The sequence below is a fragment of the Pinus tabuliformis genome, chromosome 4_2, assembly GCF_031772625.1.
Source record: "Pinus tabuliformis cultivar Carrire ecotype Pingquan chromosome 4_2, CPIR1, whole genome shotgun sequence".
Taxonomy (NCBI): Eukaryota; Viridiplantae; Streptophyta; class Pinopsida; order Pinales; family Pinaceae; genus Pinus; species Pinus tabuliformis.
The window spans coordinates 1,021,407,676-1,021,429,145 of record NC_142304.1 but is presented as its reverse complement, the minus strand read 5'-3'; the positions used below and the strand labels follow the sequence as shown (position 1 = coordinate 1,021,429,145).

General features: G+C 38.4%; 1 pseudogene; it reads left to right on the top strand.

The window, feature by feature from the left end:
• Positions 1 to 18,502: 18,502 nt before the first annotated feature.
• LOC149173092 (nicotinamide/nicotinic acid mononucleotide adenylyltransferase pseudogene) lies at positions 18,503 to 19,193 on the top strand (annotated as a pseudogene).
• Positions 19,194 to 21,470: the final 2,277 nt, after the last annotated feature.

Genomic DNA, 21,470 nt, shown 5'->3' with positions numbered 1-21,470 from the left:
CACCTTATTTATTACTATGGCCCATCCCATTATTACATTATTACCTTGGGTACCTCCCTTGGTACCCCATATTACCCCCCTAGGTATATAACATTCCACCCCCCTAAGCATGTTTCGTCCCCGAAACATGGGAAGATCACAAATAATAAGATCTACTCAAAAGAGTAGTCCACTGATACCATGCACGTGCATCTAGCCATCCAAGAGAAAGGTGAACCCTCGATCTCGCTGGTGCGTCGCTCGCTTGAGATGGAAGTTGACCGTGGCAGTTCTTCTGTGTTGATGTGTAGTAGGTGGATCGTCTCTCCTTTCTATCCATCATGTGACTACTTGGTTTCCATCTTGATGGTTGTCTTGAGGGGTGATGTGGGTGATGATATATTGAAGTTTTAACCCAAGATGGCTTTTTCTTGACTTCACCCTGCTGTGGTGCCTATTGTGGTGTCTTCTTTTTCAATATAACTTCAACCATTGAGCCATCCTCTGATGTATCAACACCTGTAGCCTTTTCTGCTTCAGCCTCTGTTTGTGTTTGATTATCTATCATTATTAACTCATCATCCGACTCTGGAACATCTTCTGCTTCAGCCTCCTTGGACTCTACCTGTTTATGGATGGAAATATCCTGTAATGTAATTTTCTTCTTTTTATACCATAGCTTCAGGAATTTCTTCTGCACATTAATATTGATAGTACCCAAGGATTCCATCCAAGGATATCCCAAAACAACATCCCTATTATCCATCTCTGAGGCATAAAAATCACCATGCAACACATATTTATCCATAGAAATCTTCAAATCCTTGTACACTTGAACATCCTCATTATCAACCTGTGTATGTTCAATTTGTTTTGCTGGGACTTGCAATTTTTTTGCCAAATTAACACTGATAAAATTATGTTTACAACTAGGATTGATAGAAACAATGATTTTCTCCTTTTGAATCAATCCATGAACCTGCAATACAGAGATACCCGCCAAAAATAACCCTTTTGGTTCCTTGGTTTCCTTCTTTCCTGTAAAAATAAAAGCTTTGCTAGGCTGTGTGTCTGTCTGTGTGAGCTTATCCACAAGATTAGATTTACGGTCAAAGCGCTCTATAAGAGCTTTTTTGAAGGAATCCCAAGTCAAAAACCTTCCATTGGAACGTTGTAGCTCTTGCCACCATTTGCATCTTTCAAGGTCCAAATACATTTCTTCCCTGCTCAACTGAGTATGATAATCATAGATGTATTCCGATTTGAAATATTTCTCCATTTGTTCTAGCCATTTAACTGGATGAGAGCCATCAAATTTATATAAACTCCGATCTAGGCCCGCCATCACAAAAATATTGGTGAAAAATTGAAATGGTTACAGATCCGTCAATATTGCTCAGAATCTCTATTATAACCTGTTTTTGGAAATGGAACAACCATTCTGCATCTGCCCATGTGATAGAAATCCTGATTTAGACACTGGAATTTCAGATCTGCGCTGCTACTCTCCCGCCATCACCCAAAATTTCTGCAAAAAGAGCTGATTTTAAATCAACGATATCTCCCTCATCCGGACTCCGATTCGACTGATTTTTTTTTTGAAATTATGTGTTTTTTCACAAAGATTCCAGATCTACAATTAGATCTGGCAGATCTTGCACCAGGACTTCTAGATCTGCGCCGCAAAACTCGCTGCCCTGAAAATTGTCTGCAACCCTACTGATTTTAAATCAGCGATATCTCCTTCATCCGGACTCCGATTCAACTGATTTTTTTTTTGAATTTGGGTATTTTTTCACAAGGAATATAGATCTGTAATTAGATTCTGCAGATCTGGCATCAAAACGTACAGATCTGATCTGCAAATTCGCCACCCAAAAAATCCCTGCAAAAATAAAAAAAATTCTCCACGGTTTGCCCAAGAAAGTGCTCTGATACCAATTGTTGTAGATCTGATCCAAAGATATTATGATAATAGAAATAACCCAAGAATAACAAGATCAAATATAGATAAAAGTTTCTTTATTAATCTCAAGACCCTTAGGGTAGGGTAACACCATACATTCACTCCTTAAGGAAGGAGAACACTCCACAAGCCATATGCCTGTTCATACAATAATTCTTCACTTCATATCTCTCCATGTGGAGTCTCTAGCCTCTATATAGGCCTCATACATACAATACCATGCATTATTACCATGGTTTCCTCATACCATCAACTAATACCATGGGCCCATTACATTATTATTAACTACTTGTGGTCCCTTACATGACATGGGTTAACCACCTTATTTATTACTATGGCCCATCCCATTATTACATTATTACCTTGGGTACCTCCCTTGGTACCCATATTACCCCCCCTAGGTATATAACATAAAGCCTGGTAACTATTATCCTCACTGATGGTTGGGTGATTCCTCCACTGTGAGATGATAAGTGCCAATACGGATTGTGCTCCCATGTACCGTCGAGTATATATTGGGAGACCCCTATAGGCTTAAAACCTTTTATCCATAGGAAGCCGTGTCGGCCGCCCTACTGATCGCAATGCATCGAACACAACATTCGGGAAGATTGACTGCCGTACCGTAAAACGTATTCTGCAGTTTTGTGATTGGTTTGGCACACCCTCTACCTAGACCTCCAGAGCAGTCCCTTTTGTTCCTTTTCAGACTCCTTAACGGAAAAGGTCCATCTGAGCACTTGTCACTTCAGGCTCATTAAAAATTGAAGGAGGCTAGAGTCATCTTTTGTTTTTTTTCGACTCTTTAAAATTGAAAAAACAAGTTGTGTCCAAGCGTCGTAAAATTTATTTTAAACGGAATATTTATACCCTTTTCCTACGTTGATCTTAGGTTGAGAAAATGGATTCTACCAACCAAGGAATTCCCCTTGGTGGAAATCCTAGTCCCTTCTCCTCTTGGGGAGATGTTGGTGCACCCCATATGGCCACATTGTCGCTTCCAGGACTAACAATTGGCTCGCCAGTCTGGCTCTTCTCAACCAATGTCATTCAGAACACCACTATTCCTGAACAATCGAATCAGCAGTTAGACTAGTCCAAAGTTACCCACCAACCTTCTACTTCTCCTAATTCTTCCTCTCCTCCTTCCTCTTCGCTTGATGGGGCTGGCAAAGCCAAAAGTCAAGTTCCTAAGGAGAAGAAGGAAAAGAAGAAGAAAGAGAAGAAGAAGAAGGAGCCAAAAGCGAATGGGGGCAAACGAGTGTCGTCTAACGAAAATTCACACACTGCACTGACCAGGCCTAAATCGCCATGTGTCATTTGCAAGGGAGACCACTTTCACAGAGATTGTCCCTGCATCCCTCGGATACTAAGGGACTGGTCTCCCCGTTTGCACAATCTGGTGTCGTCAACCTCTGATGGCCATGTTGAAAGCACACCGTCAACTAGCGAAAGTGAAGTCCCAAGACAAAAAGGGAGAGCTAGATCTCCCTGTAAACTGTGCGAAGGCGATCACGCCATCCACCATTGTCCCTTCTTAGATGAAGCTAAAAGAGTTTTGGATGATCGCCCGGTTTCACCATTACGACTTCCTCCTGGATATAAAAAACTCTTGCCGAGTCCTTCATTAGTTGAGAATCCAGCTAGCTCGCTCAAGTGGTCAGCTGAAGCGCCGGTCATTGAAGATGAACCAGCTGAATCCATACCCGACGAAAGTCAAAAGGTCGAGGCGACAGTCGACCCGGTCTTGCCTTCAGAGGTTTTATCTTCGAATGACACAGTCACTGAAGAGAACAAGGATGACACCGTCCAAATTCTCTTCATCAACACAGACTCCGACGAACACAGGGGCAACCCACCCATTCCTTTACCGCAGGAAGGAAGTTCGTCAGAGCCATACCCGGCTGTCTACTCGGTCCCACCTCCAAGCAACCTAGTTGTCTCCTTTGACTGGAATCAACTAGGCAGACCCCGTTTACCAGCAAGCATACCATTCAGAATTATCGTCCAAATATATAGAATGGTCATGGCTGGTACCATCATAGATGAGGGGGCTTCTGTGAGTATCCTTTCCTCTACTGCTTGGAAAGCGCTTGGTTCGCCAACGCTTTCGCCTGAGATGAGAAATCTGACAGGTTTTGGTAAAGGAACCAGTCGACCTTTAGGGATCCTCCCCAATGTGCCCATAACATTGAAAGGGAAGATAGTTCAAATGAACGTAATGGTCGTTCAAGGACCCTTGGATTATAACCTACTCCTTGGACGAGACTATATTTATTGCATGGGAGCCATCGTCTCCTCACTCTTTAGAGTAATGTGTTTTCTGCACGAAGGAAGAGTGGTCAAGCTCGTGGACCAGCTTTCATTTCCCGGATCACGCATCGCAAATAGTCATATACCATTCCTAAATGGTCTCTTCACGAAAGAAATGTCTCAACCCACGGTCCGTCCTCCCGATGAGCGCGAGTGATTCAGAGGGATATGACTGGAACCCAGGGGGCATGCGTCCTGGTCTGCTTCGGCAGGAAAACTTCGGGTATAGGGTAGGTTTCCGCGGGAGAATATGACTAGTCTGTACCCCGTCCGTCAGTGGAAGAGGGGTTATTCTAGAATAAGATTCTCTTGTCAAAGTTATGTGTGTGGCGCTCGTTGTCACTCACCTGTGTTTATCTCGGTAGACATCGCCAGAGAAGTGTTTTGTTTACACCGTAAATAGAACAATCTTTAGGTAGCCTGTAAGAGGTAGTACCCTTCCTGATAAAACAAATGTTTTGTCAGCTCGAATAAAGGGTGACCCTTCCTGATAAAACGAATGTTTTGTCAGCTCGAATAGAGGGAGACCTCGAAACTCTGTTTTATACCTGGGGGCATGCAAACTTTTTGGAGTGCAAGTAAGGGACGGCTATTTATTTTTTAAATTTTTAGGTCCTCCCTTTAAACCCGTAGGCTAACCCTTTAAACTCGTAGGATTAGTCGTTTCCTAACTTGCATAAAGGAAGGATGTGGGGCGAAAATCTAAATGTTTCCGTTTTATATGAGACATTCTTATCATATGACTGGATTATCGAGCAATTTTAGCACATAGTTCATGCTCGTTAAAAAATAAACATAAGACCGAGCAAGTGTTTCAATCCGCGTTTAAGCTCGTTAAAAAATGAACTATCCTCCGGTAAATAACCACCGTGAATGTAACATTATCAGCCATTAAAGCCTTGGTCGTGTTTGCAACGTCACCTCCAATTTTCCATTGGCTGATCATTCACCTCCATTTGATTGTTTACCCATTTTGAAGAACAGCTGCGAAGAGTGATTTCACTAGCCATCCTTGTGACACTGCCGTGCTTGGAAAATTCCAACCCTTACCTGGAATCAGCTGCTACCCATTTTATCACTCGTTCCTCAAAAGACGAGTCTTCTTTAAGATCTTTTCATCTGACTCGTAAAATATGAAAAGATTGCCGAGTTTTGGCCTTCCAGCTCGTTAAAGCGACCGAAAGTGCTATCCCTCCTCTAGATTTTAATCTTTTTGGACCTGAGGGATTATTGCACAAAAATATCGAGCGCTTGTTTTGTTCGGCTCGTTAAAACTATCGAAAATTCATCCCTTCTGTATTGTTTTATACTTTTTCGGACTTAAGGGATTAGATGACGAAAAAGGAATTTCGGTGTTATCTTTACGTACCTTTTCAGACTCTCTAAAAATGAAAAGGTCCGAGTTATCTTTGTCGTTAAACTCGTTAAAAACATTAATAGCGACAAACTTGTCTTTAGACGAGAACGAGTTTCACTATCGCTAGGCTCGTTAAAACATAGCGATGGGTTTGCCCGAAGGGCAAATTATAGAACAAGCATATGTTATCCTCCTCAAGCTTGACAAAAATAAAGAGGTACTGGTCAGCAATGACTGGGGAAAAATTGGGAAGAAACTCAAAGAATCTTTATTGGTAGCAAGTCGCTCTTGAACATGACACTTCCACTCCGTGCCTAAGTCGGGTTGGGTTGTTTCATTCACCGGTCACATCACCATGGTCTCGCCATACCATCCACATTTGGGGTAAATGCTACCGATCCATCACATAAGTGTCGCTGACATGTTCAAGAGAAGTCATCCAGAGAAGACACGCGTGTCCCATCCACTTCCATACATTATACTTCATTCTTTCATGACCGCCACCCTGAACCATGTATCATCAGATTGTTTTCACCTCCATCAAAATCATTTGCTCCGTTCCGTGTCATTGATGTGGGATTCATCAAGGCCCTCCTTTGACGGATCGCTTCTTGTCGACATCAGCTCATTATCCAAGAAGTTGATCTAGGAATACCCCATTCAGTACTTGGAAGCTTGCATGCCTCAATGGCAAGTTTCTCACTTCCGGCGACAGGTATACATCAATGACCTTCGACCGAAAGATTTTGCGTGGTGTTCGACGCCAAGTCCTTTATTCACACCACGTGAATTGTACTGCAGTACCTTGAGGGTCATCATCCTTATCGGTGATTCCTCTCGCGCTTGTTAACAGTTTACATCATTGACTGGTAATAAAGCGATGTCTTTCCATGTTCGACTTCAAAACATTTCTCACATGGATCGACTTGTACTTCGAGTGAAGATCAGACGAGATTGAAGACCCCGGATCTAGTTTCATCCATTCGGGCTGCGATATATATTCAGGAAAAATAAAAACATTGACATGTACAACATTGCAGCACAGACGATCATCCTACCAAAAGGATGATGACTTCATCAGAATCATCAGTCTACCATCAGACGATTGTCTGTCCTATGTACATAAAAATGAATTTATAAAGCTGAGCATGGGAATGCTCGCCTCAACTAGATCATGAAAACAGTATGAAAATAATGTATTGTATTGTATATTATTACAGGTCTCCTCCCAACATTGAAAGGACTTCGGATCCTCCTAATAAAGCATTTCACCCGATAAACGACCTCATACTTTAGGGGGCAACTGTTATAGACATTTTTGTGCCTTACAGCTCTAAGCATGAAATGTCCATAATCCAAGGGATCCAAAGTCCCTAAAAGTGTTGTTCCTACCCCTAGAGGAACAAGGTCAACCAATTACAGCTTCTCCCGGAAGTTCTCCACCAGAAACTACTCAGAATCAGTCAAATCGGGATCATTTCAGCTGCTCCACTAGCTACCTGCGTTGCATAGCACCCTAGTACACTAGCTAGGTGCGTTGCAACGCACCTAAATGCATTACCAGGGTGCGCTGAGTGGGAAATGCCAAATGGCAGTGTCATTCTGCGAGGTAGACAGACAATGGAAGCTTCCAAAATCTTCCTCAATGACACTTGCCTCACTGAGTTCGACCAAGGATGAGTAAGAGGCTCTCAGTCTCCAAGTGGAAGCAAGAACTGACAGAGAGAAACCACAAGTCAAAACATAAGTTGAATCATCCTCTCTGCTTACATCTATATATGGATCCCTCATCCCAGAGATCCAGAGGCTGGAATTTTGTACTTTGCAGAGAATTACTGTTGGTTTTGAGATTGAGATTAGTGCATTGGGTGATTTATGCTTTGTTGGAGGTGAGGAAGGGATTCCTTTGCTGGGAGGTAGATGCTGGATCGGGACTCACTTGGTTGTATCTCCTCCTGGATCTTCTTATTATATCAATAAAACTATTTGAGTTTCTCTTACATGCTTGTGTATCAATGATGTTTTGTTATATTTGCATGTTTAGCTTAAATCTGATCCTAAGCTATTTATGAATGTAAATCTATGTCTTTGTGTAGTTTTCTTCTTCTGTGATCTTGCAGGAACTTGGTGAAGCTGGGCAAGTAAGGGAGCAGGTAGCTGGAAGCTGTCGAAAAGGAGAGCGATTGGATCAAAAAACTAGCGCAAGGCACAGGTTAGTTTATCCTTCCTCTTCGTTTACATTTCATAAAGAAGAATACGAAAGTAGTTTTCCTTGTTTGTTGCTAAGGCACTGTCACACCTTAGAGTGGGATAGGGGCGTTCTGAGTAGATACTTTTCCCAACAACAAATATGGTTTGGTACTTTTCAATCATAGCATATTTCCAAACTTGATGTTCACCTACCTCTTCATAGGTGGATGGCTTAGAGTCAATGATCTTACACATTAATGTTTGATCTGAAAACACAGGATTGACTAATTGCTCAATTTCACCAAATATTAACTAAGGTTGCTTTTATGTGAATGAATGAGAGAAATTGATTTTTTAAGTGCCTTTAAACATAAAATTGAAATCTGAACATAAGCATAAAAAATATAGAAAATAAGAAGAAAACTCAGATAATTGATGGTGGAGTTCATCCCTCCTGGACTGCATCTCCGGGTCCGCTTCCAAGTGGGTGTTCATTATATTAGGAATGATAAAAAAGTTTCTTTACATAAAATTTAGCCATTCTGAACTATGCACACATGCACCAATGGATACTGTTAGAATGAAGGCCTCAACCTTTGCTCTCCAACACAAATTTCCGTTCTCAAAAAGGTCCAAGAATGGCCAAGATATGCCCAAAAAAGAATTTACAGACTCAAATAAAACACAGCTCTGAAATTCATATTACAACCCTTTAGGCAATGGCGCATTGGTAATAATTTTTATAGACCCGCGAGAAGGTCTCGGGGTCAAACCGGCGAGCCTCCCGGGATCGGATTTGGAAAACATGGTAATATGTTATAACATAATTGCAATATATAGCAAACGAGCGCACTACATTTCAAATATTGTTTTAACAAAACTTTAATCATAGTATATGGTTGCACCCATCGGATATCTTGCGGACCCGTGGCATTGTTTGATATAACTGACAGATATAACATATATATAGTATGAAACTATATTATATAGTTTCAACTCCCCCGACAATGTTATAACTACCCGTGATCGTGGCATATAATATATGGTATGTGACCATATTCGGCGGTGAACTTCCGTGATTGTTAACACATGTTTGTCGCTGCAGCATTTTGGAGAGCTGATAACAAAACTTGGGTTTGGCGGAGCCACCATATATGGTGGGCTCCGCAAACCCTTCCCCCCATATACAACCAAACTTGTATTCAAATAAAAATTGGCACCATTGTGTAATCAAAGCATGAGTATGGTGCAATGGTAAAGATTTGCGGTGTGATAACAACGGTCATGGGTTCAATCCTCGACTTTGCCCATCTGACCTTTGCGTTGATTTTGACCATACGTGTCATGATGTGAGGTTGCCACTTGGCCTACAAAAGCCCATTTTTTTATTTGTTTGACATATATTTCACAATGTATTCATATAGAGGCCATTTTCGAAATCGAATATACTGTTGGAATCAACACGACGAGCTCTTCGACTTGGTGCTGGTTTTGCGAGCATATGAGACTTTTGAACTTTGAGCATTTCAAGGATCCTCTTGGATCATTCCTTTCCATTGGAAGCTTTTTGACCATCGAAAGTTTGGTTTTAAGCAGACATGAGGTGAGGGTACAACTCCCTCACCCTTTCAATCTCCATCCACCTTGCTTTGCTTGGATTCATGCCTTTGAGTCCCACTCGAAGATACTCAACATCTCCATCCTTGGAAGTGCAAACCTTTCTGTCTAAAATGGTATCTTCTTGTAACTCAGTAATACATTCAGGTGAAAAATCATCTACAGTTGGAATTTGAGAATTTTCGTCTGGATCCATGATCATAGGATGTTCATACAACTTCAAATTTTCAACATTGACAATTGAATATATGTGCATATATGGAGGAAAATTTAACCGGAATGCATTGTGCCCAATATTTTGAACAATCTTAAATGGACCATACCTGATAGGTTTCAACTTTTTACCTTCACCTTTCATCCTTTCTTTGCTGATGTGTAGCCATACTTTATCACCAACCTAGAAGTGATGATCCACCAAATGCTTATCATGGCACATTTTGTACTTGGATTGACATGGTTGTAGCAACGATACGAGAGCTCATACATGACCAATATATGACCATAACATGACCTTATGACTAATGACTAAATGCCCCAAAAGATAGTAAATATAAGTACATGTATCCATGAGCATATCACATTAATATATCAACGAAATGCATAGTTGCTACAATCATCTCCTATGGATCAATGACTCAAACACATGATACATCATGACTATTACATCATCACTAGCTCATACATGTGGCTGCAAAATGGACTCCATAAGCCTCCTCCAAATTACACCTAATACCATGATGACTCAACATACTATTGACTGGACTCTCAACTAATACATAATGATTAAATAATAGCATATACATGGTTGTAGTAATCATCATATGATAGCTCATACATCGCTGGTCCATGTCTCATGTCATCTCAATACATCCTGAAGTAATGATCACAATCTACTCATGGTTGCACATCTTTTCAACCAACTTTTAGAGGAAATCAAAAGCATATACATGGTTGAAAATGTGCTACTTTCACTCATGAAAAGACATACAAATATGCTACAAATAATTGAGTGAAAGCAATGAAGAATATGCTAAATAATCTAGGCAAACATCATCTCATGCATAACTCCTCCTTAGCTCAATATACCTCCAAGATCCAAGCTGATCCTATGGACCTGAATGTGGGTGAGGCTCATAAGAACTCATCAAGTGTTGTTTCCATAACTTGTACTCATCAAACTACCACACTGCTACCATGCACCCCTCCTGAGGTTATGCACCTCTCATGAATTCCGCAATCCTCTATAAGTATGCAAGAAATAATAATGGACTACAAGAGGGAATGCTCTTCACTACTTGAAGTGTTGTTGCTCATTTCTCCACACGGTTTTGGGCTACTTCTTATCCTCCTTCACTTGCTTCATTGGTTTTGTGCTAGATCCTCTTTGTTTTTGCTGCTTTTGACATTTTTGTCTTGAATAACAGGAAACAAATAATCTCTTGCCATATGGCCAAAATTATGGCATGTATAACACTCCACATGCCCAAGAGGATCAAATCTTCTTTTTCTCATGCTAGATCTAAATCTTGCATGAAATGTGCCTCTCCTCCATCGGTTAGACCTGCAATCTATTGACGTATGGAGAAATAGGTGACATGAGTAAAACTAACCATAAAAATCATAATTATACTTGTTGTCCAATCTCCTTGGCTGCTGATATTGTTGCAATCTCTATTGATTGGCTCCATACGTTCTGCTCCAGAAGTTAGTTGCAAGATGTCCATACTTGTGGCAGTTGTAGCATTGCATCTCATGCATCAAAGGAATAAAATGACTTTTCTTCCTTTGAAATCTAAGGGAGCTATCACAACCATATCTAGGAGAAAAAGGTATTCTGAATGTAGGTGCTCCTTGATATTTTATTCTTTGCTATGAGTTCTCCTTGTTTTTCTATTGTTGTTTCTTTTGTTTGCTACTCAACTGTTGGATCTTCTTCTTGTTTACTTTGTTCTCACTTTTGTTGTTGGTATTGTTTGCTACAAGTTTCTTGGGTTCTTCTTTGTTATTTTTTCCTGCATGCAAACCAGACACACCCTTTTGAAATCCAAGACCAGATTTATCCAATGGTGATATTTGGATCTCAAGCAAACTATCCAAGGCCGCAATGTAAGGACCACGATTCAGAGTAATTACATTTTTTTTTTTTTTTAGTTAACAACAAATACAACCAGAAAGAAACGCATTGAAATTTCAAATTTATTTAGCACACACATTCCTGACACTCATTTCAGGAAAACATATCATAACATTTACATATGTTTAACTAAGATCAATAGCAATGAAATACATGTGTACCGTTCACCAGAAGGCGAGACTCCGCTTGCTCTGTTGTTGCTGGTATTCCCTTGTAGCTAGTCATCTCCGCGAGTGAATGATGACGCGCTTGATCCGAATGCGAAGACTCACCGGTTAACCTCCCAGCCTACTCCTTGGGTACTCTTCTTCCCCGTGGACCCCCGAGCTGCAATGGGGTTGTACAATGGAGACAAGCACTAGCTAGTAGAGGAGAGCACACCTTGGCTCAAGAGTCCCCTCTCTAAATCCTCTACCTCACCAAACTCACTATAGCTTCGTAATCACTGCTCTCACAACATCTCATCCATCCAACAATTGGGTTCCCCCAAAAAAGGTCCTTTCTTCCATGGCTTGCCCCTTCTTTTATAGGAGTCCTCATAGTTGACACTTGTCATGTCATGCATAATTAATTATTTTTTTTTATAATTCAATAGCTTGATTATTCACCCACCCATGTGTCATTCTCACATCAAGGGTCTCCCAAAATTATTTACTTAAATTTTTATTTAAAACTAATATTTTCCTCACCTCCACAAGATTCCTATTTCTGCTCCTAGTTGTCTCTTTATTCCCTCCTTTTATTCCTTAATTTATGTTCATTACTTGAAGTCAATTAATGAGTCAAGATTTTATCCCCAATCTACTCCCTAATTTAACTCAGGTTATCTCCTAGATGGATATTCTTATGTTGGTTGTTGACACATGGAGCTTCTCTACATTTCTCTAAATTTAATTTATTATTCTCATTTTAATTCACCTTCACCTTTTCTTAATTAGGTTTAAATTAGTTTAGGATTAATCTTTATCCTTACCATTATGTTTGTCTTTCCCCTTTTTCCTAATTAAACCACATAATCTTCGTAGTATTTTCCAAAATGGGAAGGGTAGAGTTTTTAAGGTACTCTATTTTAATTCTTCCTATGATCCTCCTTATTCCAAGTTTTATTTTTGATTTAATTACATTGTTCTCTAATCATCATTTACCCTTGATGTAAATTTACCTAGTTTTCATTCCTTACTTATATTTATTTATTATTATTTATTTTTAATGATTCCAAGGATGCCAAGTTTGGTTGTGCCCTTCAAGAACTTCCCTAGAAGTTCCAAGGGTGCCACACCTAATAGCTTATTTGTGATGTCAAGGGTGCCAGTTTGGTTGTGCCCTTCAAGAACTTCCCTAGAAGTTCCAAGGGTGCCACACCTAATAGTTTATTTGTGATGCCAAGGGTGCCAAGTTGGTCATGCCCTTCAAGAAATTCCCCTGAAGTTCCAAGGGTGCCACACCACTTGCCCTTCAAGCATCCAGTGATTACGAGGGGAAAATATAGTGCAATGTCATAGACCACTATCATCTCTTATGTTGCCTTCTATAGTGAGACTAATGGTGTCGGGGATCAAGGAATCCGCCTTGATGCGCGCCCCCCGGTAAAGTCCTCATGAGCGACCCAACTTTGGGACCTGCCCTCATGGAATCGTGATCTTCAAGGCAAAGGTGCTTCAACCCTTCCAACCCAAGTCACGGCGGGAGTGCTAGTGGTTGGGATCAGGGACTCTGTCCCACCCCTCCCATGTAGTTCCATCCACTTGTACAACCCCATCACCCATATGTGAGTCATTCGGTCAAGCAACTAATCTGTGCCTGCAACCATTAATATATCATCAGAATATGGTTAAACATATATGGCAGATTCTAAGATCGACTTAGACTTTCAAAGATAAAATAATATGAATTTTCGTCAAACCAGGTGTCATCAACTCGTCATATGCGAGTGCCTCTGATGGTTCCCTGCCATACTCAATAATAATCAGTAACACGGTTTCTCAATGTTAGTCAATTATCATAATAACATCATTAACAATTCTTGGTCATTCACATCATTGTCCATTGTAAGTCTGAACTAAAGGAAGTAGGTAACATAGGGGACACATCCCTCATGGCTATCATCAATAATCATCAATGGAGACATACATATTCATTAAGCTATCAACATTGTAACATCGTAGAAATATACCTATCCATAAAATTTATCCTCATTATGCTTTTAGTAGAGCGCATACATATTCTTTACTACCCTCATCATAATTTCAAATAGAGACCAACTTAACTATTAATATTGCAATCGTCAGAATACTGATAGATAAGATACATAACCATTCATGCTACCATAATATCAATGGAAAGCATTCATAAACATCACAACCATGAATATCTCAATCACTAATAATAGTGTCATGGGTCCAGATCCTCAATCTGAGGTCCTCGAAGAATAGAGTGTCTAAGATAATGTCGTATCAGGGTCAGGAAACTGGAGTGGGCACTACATACACCCCCTCTTAACAATGGAATTCGTCCCGAAGTCCTTAGAACATAAAGGAGAAACAACGACACCTAATCTCAGGAACCCTTCCTGAAACTCTTGCCAACCTTCTGGTGGCCGGTTAAAATTTTCCCAAGGTATCTATAACACGAATTCCATTATAACTGAAGGACTATATCTGGGGAACATTGCAACCCAATTTTTGTATAAATGTACAGAACATACATTATAGATATTATTAAAATTAATAGTTAAAGAAAGCGTGATACATAAACTTTTCCAACAAAATCATCATAATCAAAAGCACAACTAATTGAAGCAACAATTAATAACACCCACCTTCCTTCAATTTACAAAATTGACTAATTTAGGAGAAATCTCTCTAGTTCTATTCATTCAATCATGCAATTAAGATAGCAATAATTTTGTATTAACTCAAATTCATAGGGGATGCCTATGCCTTTTTCATCGGAGGAACTACCCACCTTAAGCTTGGACTTCAATATTTGTAATGGTAAAAAATAATTGTGTTAATTATTGTTTGATATTTCACCTATGACGTAATCCACCTTTGTTTACCATGTTCTAAATCTTCAATTTTGTTAGGAACTACAATCTGTACTTTGAAAATAACATATGCCACTGCTTGCTAGGGGGACCTAACAATGCCTACTACACCTTCTTAGAGACTTGATTTACCTTCATGATCCATGTTCTGAAAGTTCAATGTTGTACAACTACCATTAGCACTTAAAAATAAATACATACCACTCCTTTCTAGTGGATAACTAATGGTACACACTATCTAGAGATAAAAAAGATGTTAACTACATAGAACGTAATCATCACTTGCAATGAATGAGTAGTCCAAACCTTCATCCCTTCAAACCCAGCTACCCTACTTCCTAATCATATGCAAACTAGCAATTGCTCCTAAAGGTGCAAAGATACACAGAAGAAATGGAAATTTTGGGAAAATTTTTGAACTATTTTTCCCTATATCAAATGGAGTGGGAAAATTTTTCAAGATGTAGCATGGAAAAATGAAAAACAGATAGACAAATTGTTTTCCTCTATATACTCATTCATTGAATGGATGGGAGAACCTACAAAAAGGAAAGTGGATGCTGATATTGATCGAGGCATCTAAACATTGATGCTGATATTGATTGAAGCATCCAAGAATTTGTGATCCTGTATCTTATAAAATAAAAATCAAGATTTCCAGAAAGTGATGTCGAAACTGATATTGATAATGAGGATTTCGAGACATTGATATTGATATTGGACAAGGTATACAAGAGTATTTCGAGAACCTGATATTGATATTGGATGAGGTATACAACAAATTTGTAAGTATGTATTTTATAATACTATAATCAAGATTTCTAGACGCTGATATATGCAAGTAATTTCTAGAAACTGATGTACTACACAAGTTTGAGAGAAGTATAGAATTTGCATGACTTTGGCTAACACAAGAGTTTCTCAGTAGGGTACTCTTGTCATTCCAACATTTCATCACTGTTAGGACTCAGATTCATGGTAGGCATAATTCCCTTAATGTACAAGTAGTCATATGATTTTGTTTTCTAATTTCAGTATGAATACTTCACATTTTAGTAAAATATGTCTTAACATATCTTGTAATGTTTTTGCTTCATTGGGATGTCTTCATTCGGGGTTTGGAACTCTTGCAATAGGATTTTTTTCACAAAAGGTGAGATTACAAAAATAATGTTCACGACAAATACATTTTATAAGAAAATTCCATAATATTTGATGAGAAATTTCACAATGGTTTGTCTGCACTTGGAACATATTCCCTCTCACACAAGGAATTTCTTAACAATAATCTTAACCTTTATAACTGACTACTCTACGTCTTGTGGACCAAAATATTTAAATTTAAAGTATGACTTTAATTTCATTGTTCTCATTTCTTTAAAAACCTCTTTCAGGGCATTTATAACACTTGGCTTGCACCATATGTTAATGCCTTTATAAGCCATGCTAATAAGTGGTTCTCATTATAAGCTCACTTGGTAGATACACATAATTAATAAGTAAAAATCTATAACAAAGTATACATTGCAACTAAATAATTCATTACACTAGATGCTTTAAATAACATATTTCCTTTCATAACTTTTCATAATTTTTATTTTTATGTTGAAGCATTGCTATGTGTCTTACTAGTTTCACCACTATTTATTGATAAATCTCTTGCCAAATAAATATGAATCCTTTTATTTAACAAAAGCCAATTTTAAATCTATTATTTTCATGTAACAGAAGTCAATCTTAAATTAACTATATGCTCTTCAAATAAATCTACATACACATACTAAAATTCTTTAATAAACCGGATAAATTTCAACATTCCTTTTAAATATATTAAACCCACGTCATATTTTTATTTGCTTTTATAAAAGACACCCATTTTCAGTGTCTTTATATGTTTATAATATCTTTGATAATACCAGAGTAACTAATACTTTCTCTAAATCCTTATTTATAGATTATAACAAGTATTTATCAAAACATCAAATCAATCACTTAAAAAAATACCATAATAACTAATAAATAAATCACAATAATAAATACCAAATTTAATATTTAAAAAAAATACCATAATAACTAATAAATCACAATAATAAATACCAAATCTAATATTATTGGGTAACGTTCTTTTATATTAAAAATATATATAAAAGAAATACCATAATAAGTAATAAATAAATAACAATATTAAATACTAAATCTAATATTATTGCGTTCTTTTATATGTCGAAACTATTTAAGATAAACCTGTGAATACAAAATTGATTGGACCGAGTGATACGTCAGTTGGACAAGCAAGAGAGGGAGAGTGATACGTCAGTTAATTTATTTATTTATTTATTTTTTTTTATCATTGAAGCTGTAACATATTTGAACAATTATTGTGTGATACTTCATGAACAAAATCATCATATAACCCAGCTCATTTTACTGCTGGTGCGTATGCACAAACTTTTGGTTATTCTGGCTGACATTTGGGAACATTTAGCAATTTCTGAAGTCAGGAAACGACTATAACTGCTAAGGCCAGATTATAAATGCTAACATTTAATGATCTTGCTGTTTCAGCCATGATGGAACAGAAGACACCTTGACATAATGAATCGTCAAAATCCGATTCGAACAAAACAACTGGGTGTTTACTTTTGGTTAGCTAGTTTACTGGTAGGGGTAGACAAGTAGATTAGGCAGAGGAGGAAATGGCTGTAGTCAGGAGGACACAGGCCTAAGCAGAGCAGGTGGATATTGCTGGTGGTGCCAGAGTGCAAGGCTCTAATCTGAAATGATTTTGTCTCGGTCACTCTTTAGTGAATACATTGTATTTCTTCTTGTCCTTCTGGCCGCAAAAATACTGGAACAAAAGAGTTAAGAAGACGCCTCCAATTAAGGAAGAAAATGTATCTCCAGAAGTAAAACTCACTTGGATGGAAGCAAGTCTCAAGCCCTACAGCAGGGGCATGTGACTTGGTTTGAAAGACTCCTTCCAAACAAGTGTGGCTAAGTCTGTTTACAGTGGGGCAAAGCTCAAAATTCAGCAATTTGAGGGGAAAGTATAGGAAGAAAAACTGAATAATTGGTTAAAGGCAGCTTGAGGTTTATTTCAGCCAAAGAATATAATGATGTGCAAAAATTACCTTTGTGTGCCTTAAACTGTCTGTAGCATGCTCCCCTGTGGTGGGAGACCTACTGCCAACATTCGCAACAGCAAAGGAATGCAGCTGTAGAGTAACTTCAAACTTCAAAGATATGGTTTGCGAGAAATTTTCATCGGCTGTGCAACGATGTGTTAAAAAAAGAAAAAAAAAATCTGCTGATCCAGGAAATGTATCTGAACTATATCAATTGAATTGCCTATTGATAGCCATTGGCTTCTTTGACCGTGTGCAATTGATCTGAATTTGAGCGGGGAAAAGCCTCAGGGGTCGAACTTGGGCACCCACCCGTTCATGGAAATGTATCTGGACGACCTACCTCAATTGAATTGCCTGCAAATAGCTTACTCGATTTTGAGTTTGACCTGCGGATAGCCTTAGAATTTGACTACTTTGACCTTGCACAATTGGTTCTGAATTTCAGTTTGAAAACTCAAGACTCGAACGTAACTACATGATTATTTGATTACTTAGACCTTGTACTGTTGATTTTGAATTTAAGCTAGAAGCACCAACATTCAAACATAACTACATGCTTGTTCGGCAACCAAGTTTCCACAATGTAAATATCCAACAGTATTATTAAACTGAATCTTGTCATGTTTATTAGATGCATTGACATTTGTTACATTATTCGCTTTCAATTGACGTCCTCTTCCTAATTCAAACAGATTTTTCATTTAGGTATGTGGCCCACTAGGCAAGTTTTGTTGTCTTCAAGTCAGAGGAAGTGGAAGTTTCTCAAATCAACATCTGACAATTCTGACTGTTGTGGGACTGCTGCAGCAACTTCAGGTTCTATGGATGTTCCTCTGCCATTGGAAAAACTTTCTCGTCAGCTGAATACAAAATGCACAACAGATCCTTTGGAACAAAAACGAATGCAAGTGGTTCTTCTATTACCAGGCAGTTTCAATCCACCAACTTATATGCACTTGCGCATGTTTGAACTGGCTAGGGATCAATTGCTATCAGATGGATATGTGGTTCTTGGGGGTTACATATCCCCTGTCAATGATGCATATGGCAAAAAGGGCCTGGCATCTGCGGAGCATAGAATTAATTTATGTCAGCTTGCATCTGAAGATTCATCATTTATAATGGTGGACCCATGGGAGGCAAAGCAAAGCAGTTACCAACGGACTTTGGTAGTTCTTAGGAGAGTGGAGTCTTCCTTGCGTGCTAGAGGGCTTGTGAATACAGAGTCTTTAAGAGTCATGCTACTTTGTGGGGCAGATCTACTTGAATCTTTTGTGAATCCAGGAGTTTGGATCCCTGAGCAGGTGAGGGCTATTTGTCGAGATCATGGTATTGTTTGCATTTCTAGAGGAGGAAAGGACATTGCAAAGCTCATCTTTGAGAGTGATATTTCTCAAATGTGGTTTTCAAGTAATTCTGCAGTGAAGCTTGAACAGAAGAACAGTGTCCATGATCATTTATAGCCTTATAAAACATTCCTTTATTATGATCCTGATACAGTTAAATCCAGATATTATATTGTGGGAAACTGTTGCTCTATATCCAACCGAAAAGCTGATTGTTGAAACTCGAAAAAGCGTGGAGCATGCAGGCCAAATAGTGGAAAGAAGTACCTTCATTTTCCAACTCGAAAGATATGCATTGCATTTTAAATTTGCGGCATTAGATTCTAAAAGCTATACATTAACTCATGTTGGCCTTCATTGGAGAAGCTCATATACTCTGAATTCTCTGTGGCATCGTATTATTCCTGCAGACAGAAAAATCCAAAATAGTGAACCGTTGTCATGCATCTATCGAAATCTGATTTGTAGTTTTTTTTTTTTTTTTTTTTACTGTAAAATCATCTTATCAAGAGCTGCCGACGCAGATCATTGAATTTCAGCGTGTTTCTAGTTTTCCATAGAGGTAAAACAGTAATGACAGAAGAGGCAGTACTCCAGTCACGACTTTGTAATTTCGACACATGGTTAGACAGGAGTTTCAAGACCTTACGCCACCTAGGTATCGAATTTCAAACAAGATATTGACTCTCAGAGTTTGATGGAGACATTTGGTTCGCCGTTATATATTTTTTTGATCGGGAATGGAACCTATGTTATTAACAAGTTAAGATTCGGCAAGTTGAGATTCTAATAACGTTCACAGGTTGGCATGACCCCGGTTGGCATGATCCCGGACTAAACACGCCCCAGCTTTCAATTCTAAGTGATCAAGAACAGCCTTAGTCCGTGGAAACTTCTTTACCATTCACGATACAATAATCTATATATGAATCTCTGCGATTGTTGCAGAAGAAATTGACACGTAGACTGTGACGGAGATTCATCCGTTTAACTCGCGACAAACTACATTTGACTTATTCATGCCCAAATAAAAAATATTAGAGAATGCCAGACCATTTCAAACAATGTAGAAGCAGAGTCGAGTCGCATATCAATAGGAACAATTTTGTGTAATTAGCTTGGTAAAATTTTTTTTTTTTTTTTTGGAAGAGGCTTTTAAGTAAACCAGGGTCCAGTCACATATGTCTATTGTTGAAATCAGTGCAAATCCTAGCATATTGTAAGATGTGTCAACTAAACTGGGCTGGTGTTTCAGTTTTGAACTGCTATGGATAATGCTTGATGTCTCTATTTCTGATCTGTGACATGAATCCACTCCATTTCTGTCCATGAATTTGGATCATAATACACTATAGAGCTCTTAAAATGTTCCTAAATTGCAATTTTTTTTTTTTTTTTTAAACTTGAGTAATTTGATTTTAGAGAAATACCCACATAGCAAACAAAACTAGTTATGCATGCATGGGCCCATAGGCCTCAAGGGTTCAACTTGTGCTCTGATACCAAGTGTAAGGACCACGATTCAAGGGTTCAACTTGTGCTCTGATACCAAGTGTAAGGACCACGATTCAGACTAATTACATTTTTTTTTATCCTCATTATGCTTTTAGTAGAGCGCATACATATTCTTTACTACCCTCATCATAATTTCAAATAGAGACCAACTTAACTATTAATATTGCAATCGTCAGAATAATGATAGATAAGATACATAACCATTCATCCTACCATAATATCAATGGAAAGCATTCATAAACATCACAACCATGAATATCTCAATTGCTAATAATAGTGTCATGGGTCCAGATCCTCAATCTGAGGTCCTCGAAGAATAGAGTGTCTAAGATAATGTCGTATCAGGGTCAGGAAACTGGAGTGGGTACTACACACAATACTCCTCTCCATCTTCTACTTCTTTCTCAAGGAAGCCACTTCAGATTCTAAATTTTCACATTCATTTACCTTTTCTTGGTATTTCTTCCTCATGACTTCCTTTAATTTTTCCGATTTTTCCAATTTAACCTTTAAGCTAATGATCTCTTCCTTGAGTTTAGCCTCCTTATCACCACGAATTTGCAACAAATTTTCTTGATCCCCGCATGCAAATGTTAGTCTAGAAATCTCAACTCTAAGACCCTTAATAACATTCTCATATTCATTTTGTGCTTCAGCATGATCTAAATTTGAATCATCAAAATTATAAATCAAAAGAAAATCATATTTGTTTTTACCTTTGAGTTCATAATTTTCTAATCTCTTCTCATCATCTGCTAAATCATGTGCACTAGAAGGATGAGACTCTTGTGGCTGAGCTTCTTGTTTTTTGAAGGTCATTTTTCTTGTTTTTCTTGTTGTTCTTCTTCTTTTCCTTTTCAATATTGCCGTTGGCGCCAT